This window comes from Stegostoma tigrinum, chromosome 11, assembly GCF_030684315.1.
Source record: "Stegostoma tigrinum isolate sSteTig4 chromosome 11, sSteTig4.hap1, whole genome shotgun sequence".
NCBI lineage: Eukaryota > Metazoa > Chordata > Chondrichthyes > Orectolobiformes > Stegostomatidae > Stegostoma > Stegostoma tigrinum.
Window position 1 is genome coordinate 3,460,758 of NC_081364.1, and position 22,223 is coordinate 3,482,980.

General features: G+C 50.0%; 1 protein-coding gene across 4 annotated transcripts in view; it reads left to right on the forward strand.

The window, feature by feature from the left end:
• LOC125460363 (sodium- and chloride-dependent taurine transporter-like) overlaps nt 1-22,223 on the forward strand; it is a 76,298-nt gene that overhangs the window by 7,550 nt on the left and 46,525 nt on the right. The gene's annotated exons all lie outside the window — the stretch shown is intronic.

A 22,223-nucleotide genomic window follows, 5' to 3' on the forward strand; every position in this document is an offset into this window, starting at 1 on the left:
GTCCCCACCGGTACTGTATCCCAGTGTTATACAGTGACAGACCTGTCCCCCACCAGTACTGTACCCCAGTGTTATACAGTGACAGCCCTGTCCCCCACCGGTACTGTATCCCAGTGTTATACAGGGACAGACCCGTCCCCCACCGGTACTGTACCCCAGTGTTATACAATGACAGCCCTGTCCCCACCGGTACTGTACCCCAGTGTTATACAGCGACAGACCTGGCCCCACCGGTACTGTACCCCAGTGTTATACAGTGACAGACCTGTCCCCCACTGGTACTGTACCCCAGTGTTATACAGTGACAGACCTGTCCCCCACCGATACTGTACCCCAGTGTTATACGGCGACAGACCTGTCCCCACCGGTACTGTACCCCAGTGTTATACAGTGACAGACCTGTCCCCCACCGGCACTGTACCCCAGTGTTACACAATGACAGCCCTGTCCCCACCGGTACTGTACCCCAGTCTTATACAGTGACAGACCTGTCCCCACTGGTACTGTACCCCAGTGTTATACAGTGACAGACCTGTCCCCCACCGGAACTGTACCCCAGTGTTATATAGTGACAGCCCTGTCCCCACCGGTACTGTACCCCAGTGTTATACAGTGACAGACCTGTCCCCCACCGGTACTGTACCCCAGTGTTATACAGTGACAGACCTGTCCCCCACCGGTACTGTACCCCAGTGTTATACAATGACAGACCTGTCCCCCACCGGTACTGTATCCCAGTGTTATACAGGGACAGACCCGTCCCCCACCGGTACTGTACCCCAGTGTTATACAGTGACAGACCTGTCCCCCACCGGTACTGTACCCCAGTGTTATACAATGACAGCCCTGTCCCCACCGGTACTGTACCCCAGTGTTATACAGTGACAGACCTGTCCCCACCGGTACTGTACCCCAGTGTTATACAGCGACAGACCTGTCCCCACCGGTACTGTACCCCAGTGTTATACAGCGACAGACCTGTCCCCACCGGTACTGTACCCCAGTGTTATACAGTGTCCCCACCAGTAATTGACCATTATCCAACAGCCTGTATGATCCCGGTCGTGAGCTTGAGCTCGGTGTTCACAGGGACAATGTCAGAGTTTCCTTCGAGTCAGTTGGAGAAAATGCCTTGGGAGCTGATAACATGAACTGTCACTCCTCCAGTGCTCGATTGCACAAATATTAATTGCCTCCTGCATTGATTGAAACTGGCTATTCTGAGTGTCATAAACAATTTGAAAATCTCAGCCAGTCACCATCCTGTTATTCCTAACTCCCAGTGACAGTGTTCCAGCTAGAATTCCGAATTCTCCTCGTCTATTGTTCATTCATTTTGGATGTGTGTATCCATGTCAAGGCCATCAGTCTTACCTGTTCAAAGCTGTGACACAATAAATAGCAGCGTGATTTAATGATGCTCACTGGGATTATTTTACAATTTAGGCAATTTTAACCTGTTCTAAGGAGCTTTCTGTTGAAGGTTCTGTTCTGTTGGCAAACCTGTTTTTACTGGCTGCCTGTAGGCATTGAATCAGAGTCAGTGTTCTAGTGTCTGTGACCTGTGTAGGTGATACAGTGTTGTCATTGTTGTAGTGTGGGAGAGATGGCAGCTCATTTCCACACAGCAAGATCCCACCAGAATGCTGCGTGTCAATGACCAGATGATCTATTTTATGGGAGTTGGGTGAGGGATTGGCTGGGGGAAACTAGAAGGAATTTCCCTGTTTGCTCCTACGTCTGGGTATTCTGTATCCAAGGGGTTGGGGGGGGTGGGGAGAGAGAGACAGAGGGAGGGAGGGAGAGAGAGAGAGAAACAAAGCCTCAGTTTATAGGCTGGTCATGGAGAGAGAGCAGGATGACATTGCCCCGCTGTCCAGCTCACTTGACCTCTCAATACAGTCATGGCCACTCTTATATTAACAATAATATCTCTCTCTTTTCATCAGCCAACCGTAGGAATTCCTCACTCTTAGCTTTGAGTCGTTATTCTTCATATACATAGCTGCACAGTATCTCAGAACTCTGGAGTAAGGAATTCCTTGTCCTGTGAGCTGCTGAACAGGGCTACATTGGGGATTGAAGATAATGAAATGTGAGGCTGGATGAACACAGCAGGCCCAGCAGCATCTCAGGAGCACAAAAGCTGACGTTTCGGGCCTAGACCCTTCCTCAGAGAGAGGGATGGGGTGAGGACCTCCCAGTCGCAAACCATTTCCACTCCTCCCAGTCGCAAACCATTTCCACTCCCCCTCCCATTCTTTAGATGGCATGTCCATCATGGACCTCCTGCAGTGCCACAATGATGCCACCCGAAGGTTGCAGGAACAGCAACTCATATTCTGCTTGGGAACCCTGCAGCCCAATGGTATCAATGTGGACTTGACCAGCTTCAAAATCTCCCCTTCCCCCACTGCATCCCAAAACCAGCCCAGTTCGTCCCCTTCCCCCACTGCACCACACAACCAGCCCAGCTCTTCCCCTCCACCCACTGCATCCCAAAACCAGTCCAACTTGTCTCTGCCTCCCTGACCTGTTCCTCCTCTCACCCATCCCTTCCTCCCACCCCAAGCTGCACCTCCATCTCCTACCTACTAACCTCATCCCACCTCCTTGACTTGTCCGTCCTTCCTGGACTGACCTATCCCCTCCCTACCTCCCCACCTATACTCTCCTCTCCACCTATCCTCTTTTCTCTCCATCTTCGGTCCGCCTTCCCCTCTCTCCCTATTTATTCCAGTTCCCTCTCCCCATCCCCCTCTCTGATGAAGGGTCTAGGTCTGAAACGTCAGCTTTTGTGCTCCTGAGATGCTGCTTGGCCTGCTGTGTTCATCCAGCTCCACACTTTGTTATCTCGGATTCTCCAGCATCTGCAGTTCCCAGTATCTCTGATACATTGGGGATTGTATTCATTTCTGTGCTCAGGATCTGCAATGGGGTTGGAACCAGTGGTACTGTCTAATTTATGAGGCAAGGATTGCCCCATCAGAGCAAGGTTCCTTTCCCTGTGGAAGCCGGTAATCGAAAGATTATTCCAGTCAGTGTAAATTCAAACCTGCCCTTGCACTGTTGAATATTTGTAGAATCCCTGCAGTGTGGAAGCAGACCCTTCACCCCAACATGTCCACACTCAGAACATCCCATCCATTCCCATGCCCCTATACACCAGGGACAGTTTAGCTCGGCCAACCCACCCTACCCTACACACCTTTGGACTGTGGGAGGAAACCGGAGCATCCGGAGGAAACACACGCAGATGCAGGGAGAACATGCACACTCCACACAGACAGTCGCCCAAGGGTGGGATCGAACCTGGGTCCCCGTCAAAGCGCTAACCCCTGTGCCACCTTGGATTTCTGATGACCATAATGGGGTCAGATTGTTGTTTTTAAAAACCCCACCATCTGATTCCCTTGTGCCCTTTTTGGGGCAAGAATATCTGTCCTTGGCTGGTTTTAAGCCTGTATGTGACTCCACTCTCAGGAACTGATTGATAATGTTAATAAAAACTGAACTGCGGATTCTGTAAATCAGGAACAAAAACAGAAGTTGCTGGTTTTGTGCAGGGAAGGTCATGTCTTACCAACTTAATAGAATTCTTTGAGGACGTGACAAAGTTGATTGATGAGGGAAAGGGTGTAGATGTCATCTAGATGGGCTTCAGTAAAGCGTTTGATAAGGTTCCCCATGGCAGGCTGATGGAGAACATGAAGTCACATGGGGTCCAGGGTGTGCTTGCTAGATGGATAAAAAAACTGGCTGGGCAACAGGAGACAGAGGGTAGTAGTAGAAGGGAGTTTCTCAAATTGGAGACCTGTGACCAGTGATGTTCCACAGGGATCTGTGCTGGGACCACTGTTGTTTGTGATATATGTAAATGATTTGGAGGAAGGTGTAGGTGGTCTGATCAGCAAGTTTGCAGATGACATGAAGATTGGTGGAGTAGCAGATAGTGAAGGGGACTGTCAGAGATTACAGCAGAATATAGATAGACTGGAGAGTTGGGCAGATAAATGGCAGGTGGAGCTCAATCTGGGCAAATGCAAGGTGATGCATTTTGCAAGATCAAATTCAAGGGCGAACTGTACAGTAAATGGAAAAGTCCTGGGGAAAATTGATGTACTGAGAGATCTGGGGTTCAGGTCCATTGTTCCCTGAAGGTGGCAACGCAGGTCAATAGGGTGATCAAGAAGGCATAGGGCATGCTTTCCTTCATTGGGCGGGGTATTGAGTACAAGAGTTGGCAGGTCATGTTGCAGTTGTATCGGACTTTGGTTTGGCCACATGTGGAGTACTGTGTACAGTTCTGGTCGCCACATTACCAAAAGGATGTGGATGCTTTGAGAGGGTGCAGAGGAGGTTCACCTGGATGTTGCCTGGTATGGAGGGTGCTAGCTATGAAGAGAGGTTGAGTAGATTAGGATTATTTTCATTAGAAAGAGGGAGGTTGAGGGGGGACCTGATTGAGGTCTACAAAATCATGAGGGGTATAGACAGGGTGGATAGCAAGAAGCTTTTTCCCCGAGTGGGGAACTCAATTACTAGGGGTCATGAGTTCAAAGTGAGAGGAGGAAAGTTTAAGGGAGATATGCGTGGAAAGTTCTTTACGCAGAGGGTGGTGGGTGCCTGGAACGCGTTGCCAGCGGAGGTGGTAGACGCAGACACGTTGGTGTCTTTTAAGATATATTTGGACAGGTACATGGATGGGCAGGGAGCAAATGGACACAGACCGTTAGAAAATAGATGACCGGTTAGACAGAGGATCTCGATCGGCACAGGCTTGGAGGGCCGAAGGGCCTGTTCCTGTGCTGTAGGTTTCTTTGTTCTTTGTTTGTTTCTTTGAAAAGCTCAGCAGGTCTGGCAGTATCTGTGATGGGAAAAAAAAATTTAGGGTTAACATTTCGGGTCTGGTGATTCTTCCACAGAACAGAGCAAGTTCTGAGGAAGGGTAACCGGACCTGGAACGTTAACTCTGATGTTTTTTGCTTTTCCAGCAACTTCTGTTTTTTGTTCCTGATTTACAGCATCTGCAGTTCTTTCAGGTTTTTGTTACCATCTTGGAATTGATCTCTCCAACGTAGGTCTTGTCCTGCTGGAGATCAAGTTGGGGGTCAGAACCCGGGTGGGGGTGGATGATGAGGGAGTGGGAGGGGCACTCAGGCCAGGGTCATGGGGGTGGGGGCATGTGAATGTCAGCAAGGTTAGGGGAAAGAAGTGGGGTCAGTGGGGGGGGGGTGATTCAGTGAGAGGTCAAGGAGTCAGCGAGGGATGTTGTCTCAACCATCCGAGTATGAGTTGGACACTGTGAGGGTGGGGAATGAGGAATCCTGAGTAGGTGGGTGGCGGTGGGGCACAGTGAGTGGGTGGGGCCCTGTGTTGGTGGCTGTTTGGGGAAGGGGGGTTAGTGTGGAAGCGATGCTGCTCCTGACCGTGGGGATTAAAGCAGGCGGGTGGTGAGCAGATGTGGGTGATATCAGGTTTGGTTAATATCAGGGGATTATCCTCTCTCTGACCACAAGCTGCTGAGCTTCAAATTCCAAATTCATTTTTGTCTAAATGAATAATTTGTGAACCTTCAACTGGGACTTTGATTCTGTGGAAATGCTGTCACTTTCACTTCAGGGCTGCCTCTGTTTCTGTTTGCACTTTAGCCCCCCACTTCACAATAGCAGCTTCCTGTTTTGTTGCAGAGGCAGCCGTAGAGACCTGAGTCACTTTTCACATGGGCATCGCTGGCCGGGCTCAGCACTTGCTGCCCGTCCCTAATTGCCCCTTGGGAAGGTGGTGGCGAGTTGCCTTCTTGAACTGCTGCAGTCCATGTTTCCTTTGCCCTCATTCTATGAATGAATTATTGCTGGCTAGGCTAGCATTTATCACCCATCCCTAATTGCCCGGGCGCATTTAAAAACCAACCACGTTGCTGTGGGTCTGGAGTCACATGTTGGCCAGACCAGGTAAGGATGGCAGTTTCCCACCCTAAAGGGCATTAGTGAACCAGAGGGGTTTTCCCCAACAACCAACTCATGGTCAGCATTACACTCTTAATTCCAGATATTTATTTAATTCAAATTCCACCATCTGCTCGAATGGGATTTGAACCCGGGTCCCCAGAACATTACTTCAGCCTCTGGAGTAACAGCCACGCGGTCATTGCCTCCCCATGCCTGCTGTACATAGACCCACAATGACCTTGGGGAGTTCCCATTCCCAACATACAGCATCCTTTTATTGTGGTGCATCTGTCCCAAATGTGAAAAGTGTTGGCTTTGAAAGGGGGCCAGATTACTGAAGAGGCTGATGGGAAATCCTCCCTGTGCATGGAGGGCGGCATTGACCGTGTTAATGAGCAGGCCACCAGCTTCCTCAAGACTCAAGAACCTGCCTGTCTTCAGGTGAAAGTAAAAGTTCCCATGGAAGTTAGTTCTCCGAGAAGGGCAAGGTGTTCCTGACCAACATTTGCCCCTCCAGCAGCCCCACTAAAACAGAGCTTGGTATATAGGGTCACAGTTCCGAAGGAGCTAGAGTTCATGTTCTATTGGCTTCACCCGTTCTGCTGAGATCATTTACAACTTATGGGTAGGGAAAATGAGTCAATGTCTCACCTTTGGAAGGAGCGGATGGATTTGTCCCACCTCCTTAAGTTCCAGTCTTTCCACCTGATTAAATAAGAGTTATACTTATTTCTATGGTACAAAACCCCTTCCTGTTTTCTAAGGAGAGGGGCTCTACAGTAGATCCTTGACCACAAATGACTGAATAAGCCCACGACAGAGCCAAGAGGATTGGTGTCAGTGAATTGACAATGCTTTTTTTTCAGTGGGTGCGCGGGGGGTTTTTAAATCAGATACCCAAAGGAGTGAGCTGGGGAAACACCACACACGCTTGCTACCTGTTTACGATCACATAGCTATTTGTGTGAGCTCGCTGTGCTGCAGTTGGCTGCATTTTTGGATATTTTGGCTCAGCACATCCTGGGGTGTTGCAGGGTGCTATAGAAATGTAGAGAGTGAGCGACGAAAAAGGCTGGTTGGATGAAAATGTGTTTACGGACACCGAATAGACTAGAATCGTAGAATTGAAGTAAAACACAAATATGTGAGGAAACTGTGTGGTGATTTAGTAACGGGCAGTGATCCTGTTGGATTAAACAGTTGGCACGTCGCTGTAAATATTGTAATGTGAGCCATATTCTTGCTTCCTCTCAGCAATATTGATACTGTCCCTGGTGCTGGTCACTGACAGAAGCAGCCATTTTGTGAAATGTTTCCCTTTTTTTTATTTTTGTTGTTGCTGAGGCTCCCAGTCCCTGCCTTTCATCTGGCGAAGGGCACGAGGCTGTCAGAGGCAGCTCCTCCTGCCTCCGAGCTCCCCCTCCTCTGCTCAACCCCTGCTCCAACTCCCACCCCACCCCCCGACACAGGGTCAGTGTTTTTCCAGCCTGATGTGCAGCAGCAGGATGTCAGAGTTGAGAGGCAAAACTACATTCATGTCCTTACAGCTGGGATCTTAACATCACCCTCCCCCTCCCCGCCCCCAGCCTCACGGTGGACAGACAAGGTCCCTCCCAGCAGCAGCTCCCAGATGCAGGATGAAGAGAAAACTGTCGGCTTAAGGTCTCCAGAACCTCGCCAGTCAGCAGCTGAACTTTGTCTCATCTCCCGGCCACCCACACAATTTATTCTGAGCATTTTCAGAAAAGAAACCTGTGTTGGTTTCCATTTGCTGTTCAGTGGGGCTCAAAAAGCCATTGCGAGGAAAAGGTCGGAGGTGTTGAAATGAAGCAAGCCATTTCACCCATCATCTCAATGCTAGCTCTTTCACATGCTATCCAATTTCACTGGCCATTGTGTGGAATTAATAGCAGACTGTGTCCCTTCTCTCTCTTTCTCTCTCTCTCTCTGGCTCTCGCTTTCTCTCTCTCTCTCTCTCTCTCTCTCTCTCTCGCTGTCTCTCTCTCTCTGGCTCTCTCTCTCTCTCTGGCTCTCGCTTTCTCTCTCTCTCTCTCTCTCTCTCTCTCTCTCTCTCTCTCTCTCTCTCTCTCTCTCTCTCTCGCTCGCGGTCTCTGCATTGCTGCCTCTCTGTGATTGTGTTGCTGTCTCTAGCTCTGGCTGCTTACTCAGTCTCTGTCCCTGTCTCTGTCTTTCCCTCAGAGTCTCTCTCTCTCTATCTCTCTCTCTCACTGATACCCTGCAGATAGCTGCCTCCTTTGCTCAGACATGACTGACATTGACAGACAGAAGCTCTATAATTAACAGCCTGCAACCCCCAGGCTGAAGACTGGAGGTCATTCCCAGGACGGGTGGGAGTGAATATTGATTCAAACCAAGATGTCTCTCTGTTGAGAGACAGATCAGATGTTCCAGCTTTGGACTGAAGCTGGGTTTGAGTGAGAAACACAGGTCACTATAAACCCTGACCTCCTGACCCCTGGCTCTGGGATGGATCATTGACAATAATTTCTCTCATTGAGCACCGGCAAGTGTGTGTGTCTGTGTGACTGTGTCTGTGTGACTGTGTCTGTGTGACTGTGTCTGTGTGTGAGTGTGCGAATCTGAATCTGTGCATCTTTGAATGTTCAAACATCACTCCGGATACATTTTGCTCTTTGAGATGGGAGATAACTGCTTCCTCCCTATATTCCTGATCCGAAAGCTCACTGCTCAAACACTGAGCAGCTGAAGGCAATGTGCTGGGGTGGGGGCTGGGATATGGTACTGTATGCCAGGCTGCACCACAGTGGGCGGGGGCTGTTGGCACAGTACTGGGTACTTGGCTGTGCTGGGGGGGAGGGAGCTGGTGCTTGATGATACAAGAGGAATAAAAACACAGGAACTAATTCCTGGAGGTATACCGTTGTGCAGTAATAGGGCCGTGGGGTGGTTGGAGGGAGCGCCAGAGAGATTTGGTCATGGAGGTTTGAGGGGGTTTGTCACTCTCCTGAAGGCGAGGCTGTAGCTAGCTCGCAGCTCTTTTTGGAAGGCAGTGTCTCAGATCAGAGTGTGGGTGCTTTCTCAGCTCGTTTGGAGGGGGCTGTGCTCTATTCTCAACTAAAAGCAGCCTCCGGGAAGAACACTTTCTGGTCACTACCTGCTACTGAAGTACTTACATGAAACTGTGTACAGTCAGCTGGAGGCACATGATTGACTGTTCTCTTATTGTGTTTTTTAAATTCATTCATGGGATGAGGGTATTGCTGGCCAGGCAGCATTCATTGCTCATCCCTAATTGCCCAGAGGGCAGTTCAGAGTCACCCACGTTGCTGAGAGTCTGGAGTCACATGTAGGTCAGACCAGGTAAGGATGGCAGTTTCCTTCCCGAAAGGACATTAGTGAACCAGATGGGGCTTTCCCAACAATTGACAATCCAACCCCCCCACCCCACCCCCCCCAGGACAGAGACAGCACAGGGTTAGATACAGAGTAAAACTCCCTGTACACTGTCCCCATCAAACAATCCCACAACAAGGACAGCATGAGGTTAGATGCAGAGTAAAGCACCCTCTACACTGTCCCCCATCAAAACCTTTAAATATTACAGTCAGAGAAAGTTCTCATACCTGGTTTTTGAATTATGAACTCTGTGATTTTCCCATCTCCCAGGCTCCCTTAACCTCTCGCCGTGCCTCCATTAGTTGGTTCTTATTTGCTGCCCAGCGCCTCCTTCTGGGCTGTCAGTGTCATTGCAGTATTTGGCTGTAGGACAAATACAATGGCAGTTCTCTGATGTGGGGTGGGGGGGTGGTATGGCTGTTTGTTATCCCATCCCCAAACCCCTCCCACCCACCTTCCAGCCCAAGTGCAGCCAATGTTGACGAGAGTCACTCTGTCCTGGAGTGAACTCTGGCATGTTTTAACTTCTTGCCTTCCCCAAAGTGCGTCACATTAATTCCCCAGATCAGTCCCTGATGGTGAGTTGTTGTGATCTGAGAGAGTGGTGTATAATAACAGCAATTTCAGAAGGAAATGGGAGAAACACTGGAGGAAAAGGCTAGTGGCTATGGAGCTGGGTGAGTGGATTAACTGAATCGTTTTTTGAAAGGGCTAGTATGAGCATGATGGGTAGAATGTGGTGAAGCAATGTTCTTAAAGTGATTGATCTGTTCACAGCAAGAAGTTCCAACTTTGAGCCAACCTTAGGAGCATGTGATATAGGTGCAGGAGTAGACCATTCAGCCCATTGAATCTGTTCCACCATTCAATGAGATCATGGCCTTTATGGTAGTCCTCAGCATGTAGAGCCAGAAGTTGCTGGAAAAGCTGAGCAGGTCTGGCAGCATCATGGGAGAGAAATCAGTTAACATTTGGGGTCTGGTGACCCTTCCTCAGAACTGATGATAGTTAGGAAAATGTTGGTTTATGCGCAGGAGACAAGGTTGGGGGAGGGGGTGAGGAGTAAACATAAGGTGGGAACAGAGCCCAAAGTGGGAGAAGAGCGATTGTACAGACAAAGGAGTTGGTAATGATCTGGCTGGGAGGGTGAGTTAGTGGAAAATGCTGGTCTGCCATTACACGCTACCGATTGTAAATCACTGATAATAAAGCCTGGCATGTGGAGTTGGGGGCTAGGGCATGAGTTCAGGCCCTAAGCAGCACTTCATCTGGACGGTATGTTTGGGCCCTTGGATAGTGGAAAGCGGGGGGTTAAATGAGCGGGTGTTACACCTTCAGCAGTTGGAGGGGAAGGTGTCGTGGGCCTGTGGGGGCGGGGGGGTTTGTTGGAATGGAGGAAGAGTGGACCACAGGTTCCCGGAGGGAATGGTCCCTTTGGAAGGCAGACAAGGCAGGGGAGGTGAACATGTGTCTGGTGGTGGAAATGGTGTCAGATGATCTTCTGGATGTGGATGCTGGTGGGGTGGTCGGTGAGGATAAGGGGAACACTTATCACTGTTACAGGAGGGAAGAGAAGGGGCGAGGGTTGAAGTGCGGGAGATGGGTTGGACCTGGTTGAGGGCCCTGTTGACAACAGAGCTGGGGAATCCTCAGTTGAGGAAGAAGGTGGGCATTTTGAAGTTGGCCTCATCTGAACATATGCAACAGAGGCGGAGGAACTGGGAGAATGGGATGGAGTCTTTAGTCCAGAAAGCTATGGGAGTCAGTGAGTTTATGATGATAATCCTCAACTCCACTTTTCTGCCTTTTTCCCATAACCTTCAACTCTCTTCCTGACCAAAATTCTGTCTGTCTTAGCCTTGAATGTACTTAATGACCCAACCCCGACAGCCCTCTTTGGTAAAGAATTCCACAGATTCACTTCCCACAGAGAGAGGAAATTCCTCCTTATCCCGCCTAAAATGGGCAACCCCTTATTCTGAGATTTTAGCCTTTGGTCCTAGACTCCCCCACAAGGAGAAACAGCCTCTCTGTATCTACCCCGTCAAGCCCCAAGAATATCTACGGTTGCCTCGCATTTTTGTAAGCTGCAATGGGTACTGGCCGAAACTACGCAACCTCTCCTGATAAGATAGTCCCTCCATCCCTGTGAATGGCCTTGAAAGATTACCATCCGCTGGCAGGGAAAGCCAGTTCCATTAGCTCAATACTATGTGGAGCTGGAGAAACTCAGCAGGTCAGGTCAGGAGTCCTGGTGAAGGGTATAAACCCGAAACGTCAGCTTTCCTGCTGCTTTGATGCTGCCTGGCCTCCAGCTCCACACTGTGTTCTCTCTGACTCCAGCATCAGCAGTTCCCACTAGCTCCAGGCTCCATTAGCTCCTCTATTTGACCTCATATACATGCTCCGCCCCCAGAGATGATGTCACCAGGGATAGCGTTCAGGCTGTTTGCGTTTGGAAGGATGTCGCTCAAAATTGTGCAAGTCCCAAACTCCATTTCCAACTGGAGGAATGCAGGGGGTGGTGTGTCGTGTCCATACTGGTGTTAACTTGTGTATTTGGCACATCACCAAGCTCTGTTATTCACTTCTGGGATGTGGCTGTCATCAGCTGGGCCCAGCATTTATTGCCCCATCCCTAGTTGCCCCCTTGAGAAGGTGGGGGTGAGCTGCCTTCTTGAACCGCTGCAGTCCATGTGCTCTGGGTAGACCCACAATGCCCCTTAGGGAGGGAATTCCAGGATTTTGACCCAGTGACAGTGAAGGAACGGGGATATATTTCCAAGTCAGGATGGTGAGGGGCTTAGAAGGGAACTTGCAGGGGGCGGTGTTCCCATGGATCTGCTGCCCTTGTCCCAGATGGAAGTGGTCCTGGGTTTGGAAGGTGCTGCCTGAGGATCTTTGGTGAATTTCTGCAGTGCATCGTGTAGACAGTACACACTGCTGTGACTGAGTGTCGGTGGTGGAGGGAGTGGGATGTTTGTGGATGTGGTGCCAATCAAGCGGCTGCTTTGTCCTGGATGGTGTTGAGCATCTTGAGTGTTGTTGGGGCTACATCCATCCAGGCAAGTGGGGGGTATTCCATCACACTCCTGACTTGTGCCTTGTAGATGGTGGACAGGCTTTGGGGAGTCAGGAGAGGAGTTACTTTCTGCAGGATTCCCAGCTTCCAACCTGCTTTTGTAATCACTGTGTTTATGTGGCGAGTCCAGGTCAGCCCCACAATTGTCTGGGATCTCTGCACTGTCCTGGTTTGGAGTGTTGTGTTGCTTATTCAGGAGGCACACCTCCGGTCTCAGGACCTTTCATGCCCCTTTGCTTTATGACGTTGACCCAAATTATTTCATCTCTGACTACTGCTGTGATGTTCCCCTTCGTCAAAAATGCCACTCCCCCTCCCCTCTTTCCTCCACCTCTGTCCTGCTGAAAACACCTGTATCCTGGCCCATTAGGTTTCCAGTCCTGTCCCTCCCCTTATAAAAAAAATGAAGGAACTGTGGATGCTGTAAATCAGGGACAAAACCAGAAGCTGCTGGAAAAGCTCAGCAGCGTCTGTGAAGGAAAAAGCAGAGTTAACGTTTTCGGTCCCTTCAGTTCTGAGGAAGGGTCACCAGACCTAAAACATTAACTCTGTTATTAACTTCACAGACACCATCAGACCTACTGACCTTTTCCAGCAACTTTATTTCCGTTCCTCCATTAGCCATGTCTCTGTGGCTATAATACCCCAGCCCCACGTACATGTCCACCCCCTGAGTTCATCGGCCCTACCTGACAGCCCTCTTGCATTGAAAGAGATGCAACTTAATCCCACAGGAATTCCTCACTCCCTGTCCTGTTCCAGCCTGACCTGTCTCTTCAGTTTGCTATTTCTGATTCCTGTATCTCCTCCTTCCAGCCTCGCACTTGCCTCCCTGCTGTTGAGGATCCCCCCCACCCCCCCAACCCACCCACCTAGTTCGAACCCTCCCTGGCAGCACCAGCAAAGCTCCCTGCCAGATATTGGTCCCCGTCCAGTTCAGGTGCGACCCATTCGTTTCCCCTGCTGTCAGGAAAGCAACCCGGGCCTGTCTAATCCCTTTTTATCACTGAAACTGTCTAGCCCCAAGGCAACATCCTGGTAAATCTCCTCTGCTCCCTCTCCCTCCTGTGATGTGGATCCCAGACTGGCACACAGTGCTCTCGCTGTGATCTAACCAATGTTTTATCCAGTTAGAGCAACACCTCCCTACACTGTTACTCTGTGCCTTGGCTATTAAAGATAAGTGCAGCACGAGCCTTTTCCACCATTTTATCTACCTGTTCTGATACCTCAAGGGACCAGTGGGCATGCATACTAAGGTCCATCCAATCCTCAGTACTATTCCACATCCTACCATTCATCATGTGTTCCCTCGTCTTGTGTGTCCTGACCAAGTGCATCGTCTCACATTTATCTGGATTGAATTCTGTTTGCCACTGATCAGTCTGTCTGTATCTAACTGTAATCTCAGGGTCTCCTCCTAACTATTTACCATCCCGCCAGCTTTCATATCATCCACAAACTTGTGTTCAAAATTGTTTATATGAACCGTAGACAGCAAGGAGCCCAACACTGACCCCTTGTGGAACTCTGCTGGACACCGGCTGCCAACCTGGGAAATACCCCTCAACCATCATCCTCTGCTTTCTGCCTCTCAGCCAATTCTCAATCAAATTAGAACATTGGATGTAGGAGCAGAATTAGGCCATTCTGCCCATCAAGTCTACTTGCTTTTCGATCATGCACGACCTGTTTCTCAACCCTAAATATGCCAAATTTCCTTGGATCTCATATGCTCTTCTCTTCGCTGTCAGTAGCTTATCAAAAGCCTTGCGGAAACTGCATCAAAAGCGTTGTCCTCATCTACAAAGCTGGTCACCGCTTTGGAAAGTTCAGTCCAGCTGGTCAGTCATGCTGTCCCCTTAACAAAACCATGCTGGCTGTTCTTGATGAATCCCTGCCTCTCCAAATGCAGAGTAATTCTGTCCCTCAGAATTGCTTTCAATAGATTCCTCAACACCAAGACTAGGTTGACTGACCTGTAGTTTTCTGGTTCATCTCTCACTCCTTTCTTGAATAACAGTAGCATGTTGGCTGTCGTCTGGTCCTCTGTTACCTCTCCTGCGATCAGAGGAATTGAAAATTACTATGAGCTGTTTCCTCCTTTGCCAGCGGCCTGAGACACATTTCATCTGGCCCTGGAGATTTATCTCCTTTTAAAGCTGCCAGATCTCTCGGAACCTCCTCTCCGCCTGTGCTAATTTTCTAAAGTATCGGACAGTCCTTCCCCTGATTTCTGTACCACATCATCCCTCTCACTAGAGAACAAAGTATTTATTCAAAAAGCTACCTGCATTCTCCAACTCCACACCCAAATTACTGCTGTGTTCCTCTCCCTTGTTATCCTTTCATCCCTAATGTGCTTGTAAAATAAGTTAAATAAATATTTTGTCACATTCTGAGGGAGCAAGGTACAACATTTACTGTGAGGTATCGTAGGATTGAAAGTCAGAGTGTGGAAAAGTTTGAAAAAATACCAAGTAAACAATGGAACAGTAATTTATTTTGAGACTTGTACAGCTAGTTGGAGAGTGAGAATCTCTACGTCAGTCAGTCAGTCTGTGACTATGTGGTCATGAAAACATAAAACCATGGGGCTTTGTTTAAATAACAGGCTGTGTTTTTTTAAAATTTCACTCATGGAACATTTATTGCCTGTTCCTAGCTACCCCTTGTAGGTGATAGTGAGCTGCCACCTTGAACTGATGCTGTTCAGTTGCCCACAGAATTATTTGGTGTTTGTGCATGAGCCTGGAAGTGGTTACAAAAACAAAGGAAGTTACAAGTGAGCTGAACCTGTGCAGCTGCGAACATGTCTGAAGCGTTGTCAATAAGGCTGGCATTTGCCTTTAGAGAGAGGCGGGCACTACAGTGGGTATAATGCGTCATCTCCCCCTTCCATCTCCATTTGGATTTAGATCCTTCCTCCCATCCTGCCCCACGCAGACACCCTCGCTGCGAACTGAAGCAGAAGAGCAGAAGCTCCTGGTTAGATTTCGAACCAAATGTTATCCCTTTTGCTGCTCAAAACACAAGCTATCCCTCAATCACAGGGAGTCCTGTCACTCAGGAGGGGCTGAGGGTCAGTGAGGGTCACTCAGGGGCTCCCTCCAAGTTAGTGAGGGTCTGCGGACCAGTGAGGGTCTGTGGGCTAGTGAGGGCCAATGACGGTCTGCGGGTCAGTGAGGGTCTGCAGGCCAATGATGGTCTGCGGGTCAGTGAGTGTCTGCAGGCCAATGACGGTCTGCGGGTCAGTGAGGGTGTGAGGACCAGTGAGGGTCTGCAGGACAGTGAGGGTCTGCGGGCTAGTGAGGACCAATGACGGTCTGCGGGTCAGTGAGGGTCTGTGGGCCAATGATGGTCTGCGGGTCAGTGAGGGTGTGAGGACCAGTGAGGGTCTGCGGGTCAGTGAGGGTGTGAGGACCAGTGAGGATCTGCAGGACAGTGAGGGTCTGCGGGCTAGTGAGGACCAATGACGGTCTGCGGGTCAGTGAGGGTCTGTGGGCCAATGATGGTCTGCGGGTCAGTGAGGGTGTGAGGACCAGTGAGGGTCTGCGGGTCAGTGAGGGTGTGAGGACCAGTGAGGATCTGCAGGACAGTGAGGGTCTGCGGGCTAGTGAGGACCAATGAGGGTCTGCGGGTCAGTGAGGGCCGATGACGGTCTGCGGGTCAGTGAGGGTGTGAGGACCAGTGAGGGTCTGCGGGTCAGTGAGGGTGTGAGGACCAGTGAGGATCTGCAGGACAGTGAGGGTCTGCGGGCTAGTGAGGACCAGTGAGGGTCTGCGGGTCAGTGAGGGCCGATGACAGTCTGCGGGTCAGTGAGGGTGTGAGGACCAGTGAGGGTCTGCGGGACAGTGAGGGTCAATGACGGTCTGCGGGTCAGTGAGGGTGTGCAGGTCAGTGAGGGTCTGTGGGCCAATGATGGTCTGCGGGTAAGTGAGGGTCTGCAGGTTATAGTCCAACAAGTGAGGGAGGGCCTCTGCTGTCAAATTGAAATCTCTGATGAATGGAATGCTGTAAAACAAAGAGTCACCTGAGCCTTGGAAAGACCCTTTCTCCCGAACTGCAGAGATTCCCGAGACGGGGCTGTCATGTTAGAATACGGATGGAAATTGTTTGGCAAAAACAGCTGGAGGAGGTGAAACTCTCCTCCTTCCCATTGCAGAGAAGCGTCTGGTTTCAGCTCAGTTTCTAGAAAATGGCTGATGTTAAAAATAGATCAAAATACTTTTACCATTCCTCATTCTGAGAATGAGTCATAGTGCACAGTAACACACACAGTCAGTAACACGCATGCAGTAACGCGCACGCAGCCAGCAACGCACACGCAGTAACGTGCATGCAGCCAGCAACGCACACACAGTCAGTAACACGCATGCAGTAACGTGCATGCAGCCAGCAACGCACACACAGTAACGCACACAGTCAGTAACACGCATGCAGTAACGTGCACGCAGCCAGCAATGCACACGCAGTAACGCGCACGCAGCCAGCAATGCACATGCAGTAACGCGCACGCAGCCAGCAATGCACACGCAGTAACGCACACACAGTAACACACACACAGTAACGTGCACAATCAGTAACACGTATGCAGTAACGCGCACGCAGCCAGCAACACACACAGTAACACGCACGCAGCCAGCAATGCACACGCAGCAACGCACACACAATCAATAACGCACACGCAGTAACGTGCACACAGTCAGTAACACGCATGCAGTAACGCGCACGCAGCCAGCAACGCACACACAGTAACGCACAGCCAGCAACGCACACGCAGTCAGTAACACTCATGCAGTAATGCGAACGCAGCCAGCAAGAGATATAAAGTAACGCTTTAAGTAAAGTAATTTCCTTAAGGAAATGTTCCGCGATAATTCCCAGGTAGTGATCTGAGTGAGAAATGAGTAACTATGCCCAGTGTGTCTCCCTGCCATTTAGTACCCGCTCAGCCCAATCTGATTGGTGACAGCACAGTCCACGTGGTGCCCCCACACGACATTCTACCAGTGTCGGGGAGGGGGTGGTAACGTGTGAGCGTTGGATTGACGTACTGTGCAGCTTCCGTCTATTCCCACTACGTTTGGTATTGCAGGCTGCGTTCACACTGCTATCACACCACTCAGCTCTAACTGTCGGAGAGCGCAGAGCCACCAGCTTCTCAATGATACAGCTGCACCCACAGGGCCTGGAGCTGCGTTTCTGGTGCTAGTGTTTGATGGTTCAGTTGAACACTTTTCTGTGTCAGCATCAACCCAGCACTAAAACACAGTCCCAAAACACAGCCTGGCCCTTAAAACACTGTCCCATAACACAGCCCAATCCCAAAACACAGTCCCATAACTGGGCCTGGCCCCTAAAACACAGTCCAAAAACAGCCCAGCCCCTAAAACACAGTCCCATAACAGGGCCTGGCCCCTAAAAAACAGTCCCAAAACACAGTCAGACCCCTAAAACACAGCCCCAAAACATGGCCCAGACCCTAAAACACAGTCCCAAAACAGGTCCCAGTCCCCAATACACAGCCTGGCCCCTAAAACACAATCCCAAAACACAGCCATGTCCCAAAATACTGTCAGAAGCATAGCCTGGCCCCAAAACACAGCCCAGTCCAGAAAACCCATTCTAGAACACGGTCCTGCCCCAAGACTCAGTCCCAGAACACAGCTACAAAATGCAGACTAGCCCTCAAAATGCAGTCCCACAACATGGTTCAGCCCCCAAAACGCAGTGTCAAAACACAGACCCAAAATGGGGCTGCACCCCCAAAACACAGGACCAAAATGCAGCCTGGATGCCAGAACACAACCTGGCTCCCTCTCTGATGAAGGGTCTAGGCCCGAAACGTCAGCTTTTGTGCTCTTGAGATGCTGCTGGGCCTGCTGTGTTCATCCAGCTCCACACTCAGTTATCCTGGCTACAAAAACGCAGCCTCTCACCCAAAACACAGACCAGCCCCAAACAAACTAACAAAAACAGAATTAGTTGGAGAAACTCAGCGATCTGGCAACAACGATTGAGAGAGACATCAAGACAACATTTTTAATGGTAAAGATTCTTCACCAGTGACTAGACTGAAATCGTCACAGAGCTGGAAAAATAAAGGCCATAATTCTCCAACATTTTCCATGTTTTAGGGCATTCTGGAGGTCGTCACTCCATGGACAATATGTTAAATTCAAACGGTTTTCTAGAAAGTAGGGTAACAGCTCAGCTGTGTTTTAGTGATGTTGGCTGAGGGAGAAATAGTGCCCAGGATAATGGGCACAACCTCCTGCTGGGCAAGAACCTAAAATACTCGACACCCACTGCAACCTGTGTTCATGGTTCTGCTACCAATATTGAGGGAGTGCCGCACTGTCGGAGGGTCAGTACTGAGGGAGCGCCGCACTGTCGGAGGGTCAGTGCTGAGGGAGCGCCGCAATGTCGCAGGGTCAGTGCTGAGGGAGTACTGCACTGTCGGAGGGTCAGTGTTGAGGGAGCGCCGCACTGTCGGAGGGTCAGTACTGAGGGAGTTCTGCACTGTCGGAGGGTCAGTACTGAGGGAGTGCCGCACTGTCGGAGGGTCGGTGCTGAGGGAGTGCCGCACTGTCGGTGGGTCAGTGCTGAGGGAGTGCGGCACTGTCGGAGGTGCTAACTTTGAGATGAGATATGTCAACTCTCAGGTGGCTTTAGTACTGCTGCTGATGGGGAAGGCACTTTGGGAAGCTAGTGTTTTTTGGGGTTGATATGTTCTCAGTCCTTGTGTTTCGGATGTCAGGAATCATCTGGAATCCTGGGCTGGGACCTTCGTTTTCCCTTCATCCCCCAACACCTTGATGAAAATTTACATTCTTGTTTTCTGATCCATTGCCCCTCCCTTCCTCTGTCACCTCCAACGCAGCAACCCTCCGAGATCTCTGCGTTTCCCCAATTCTCGCCCCCTGAAGCAGCCCTTGATCCCCATTGCTCCCCCATTGGCGGCCGTGCCTTCGCCTGCCTGGGTCCTGGAATCAGCAGTTCCCTCCGTCACGCTCAGTGCCTCGTTCATTGTTTCTCAAAGTCCCGACTTTGTTTACATTTCCTGTTCCTCGAAACTCCCCCTGGGAGCTTGTGTCAAATGTCAGTTTGGACCTTCCCAAGAAGCATCTTGGGACGTTTTCACCATGGCCAGCTGTGAATAAATGCTCAGTTGTTGTTGGTGTATTTGCTGCCGTACTAAGGCTTTAGGTCGCAGTGGTTACCAAAGCCAGGCCAGTGGGATAGTGTGCGGAGGCCTACTGAACGATACACTCACTGACTGGTGGGTCTGGCCTGTCCGTTCAGCTCAAGGCATGTGTTACACTCGAAGCAGTGTTGAAACAATTCCGAAGACATTGCCAGAAAGCGCTCTGCTTCCGGATCTGCCGCACAGATTACAAAATCAAACAACAAGACATCAAACAGAGTGTGTGCTACATCTGACGGTAGTGGGAACCAGCCCCAATTAAAACCAGCAGCTCCATACCGTGGCCCCAGTGTGAACGAGACATTTCCTCATGACGAGGGGAGAGTTTCACAAGCGGTTCATTGTCATTCCTTGCTCTTGTGGCTTTTCGAGGCTTAACAGAGGCAGAGGATATGAGCCTGTGCGGCACCAATCCACAGAGTGGGCCCAGAATTGTACACCAGATGCTTTCAACCTCTTCACAGCCTCGTGTTTAAGAAAAGGAAGTGGAGGTGAGGTTCCTCACCTCCCCCCGCCCCACCGAACCTTACAGACACATGACCAACCCTCCCCCCACCAACCCTAGCCTCCCTAGCACCTCTGTCCTAAGCTCCCTGTGACTTCAGGCCCTCCTACAACTGCCAGTTCCTGGCCCACTAATGTCACAATGGCCTGAGCCTTCATCCAATCCCAGAATCTGGGGAATGCCCCCCCATTTTCATCATGCCACCATCAGCAGCCATGCTTTTAGTTGGCTGGTCCCACACTCTGGAATTCCTTCCCTAAACCTCTCCATTTCCCCCCTCTCTCTCTCTCGCTCTCTCTCTCTCTCTCTCTCTCTCGCTCTCTCTTTCACAATTTCTCTATGACTTTTCCCTATTTCGCTTTCTCTCTCACTTCCCATCTTTTCTCGATCCCTCCCTTTCTGTGTTCTCAATCACTCTCTCTTTCTCTTTTTTTCTGCTCTCTATCCCTCTTTTGCTTTCCTCTCTCTCTTTCTCTCTCTCTCTCTCGTGCTCTCTCTCTGGCTTGCTTGTTCTCGCTCTCTCTCTCTCTCTCTCTCTCTCTCTCTCTCTCTCTCTCTCTCTCTCTCTCTCTCTCTCTCTCACACTCTGTCTTCTGCCTTGTTCCTTCCTTAAGCCACTCCTTTAAGTACTGTGTATCTCTGGCCAAGTGTGTGGTCTGATTTAAGTTCATGGCTCATGGCCCCTGTCTGTCTGAGGAGTGCCTCCCTTTTGGGTCCCTTCTGGGTTTGTCTCCTTCCACGAGGCAAGTGAGACTGTGAGCACACCCCCACGAGCCTGCAGCAGGCCCCCAAGAACAACACAGCAAACCTTCAACTCACTCAGGCCTTGTGCAACACAAAATGTGGGCCTGATGTTCACAACTGTATCAGGCACATTACCTTCGCTTCCTGAATTCTGACTCTCGGGAACTAGAGAGCAAAGCATTTCTGAGAAAATATCCAAACCAATTCGGAGAGAACTAAAAATAAAAGGAACTGTTGCGAGCGATGTGACCCTACCTAAGCTCACAGCTAGATTTCAACAGCTTACACTGTGCAGAGCGAACCACAGGAATTTATATAAAGTGCTAACTCAACCTTTATATAATAACACAAGGTTAAACGATCAGAAAGTAGATTGTAGTTAGAAATCTCAGGGAAAAGTTCTTTGCTGTTAAATGTTAAAATTGGCTCTGTTCCAACTCCAGTCATTGACATGAAGCCATTTGCTCAGTAGAGTGACTGATGTTGAGATTGGGTGGTGTTGTGTGCCAGGCAGTGTCTGTATGTGCACGTGGGTCTTTTGACATCACTCACTTGGTACCTGTGATGTGGCTAAGACACCAAATTGTTAATGCCCGCCAGCAGGAAGAGCTCAAGTTTGTGTTGTCAGCAGCAAGCTGTGTTTTAAAGACATTTTGCAAAAGAAAATCCCCAATATTTCCCTCGTCTATCTAAAGCAAACCCTATGACGGAGCAGGCAGTGAGTGGTGGGAGGTTATACAGTCATACAGTGGGGAAACAGACCCTTCGGTCCAACTTATCCATGCTGACCATACATCCCAGTCTGACCTAGTGCCATTTTGCCAATATTTAGCTCATATCAGTTCAAGCCAGGATGTGACATGCCCCTCTAAAGTAGTACATTCCAATTGCGTTAACTCACACGTGTGCCACATAATTCAGGGTGCAATGTTGCTGTCCTCTCTGCAAAAACATTTCCCTGTATGTGTTGAGTTTGATCACTGCAGTTAACCTTCTCTGCTCAAAGGAGATCAATCCCAGCTTCACCAATTTCCTTCAAACCCCTCAATAGTTAGTTGATTGTTTTTCACTAGCACAGACACGATGGGCCAAAGGGCCTGTTCCTATGCTGTAGATCTCTTTGAGTCTATCTCTGGGGCTATTCCATTAAGTCTCCCCTGTGCCCTCCTCAAAGCTGGGTATGACCATCTCTTCTGCCAGACAACAGGCACCAAATGCAGACCAAGAAGGCAGCTCACCACCACCTTCTCCAGGGGCAACTAGGGACGGGCAATAAGTGGAGGGCCCAGCCTGCAACGGCCGTGTCCCGCGAATGAATCTTAAACAGAAACTAGCCCCTGCTGGGCACAGAGT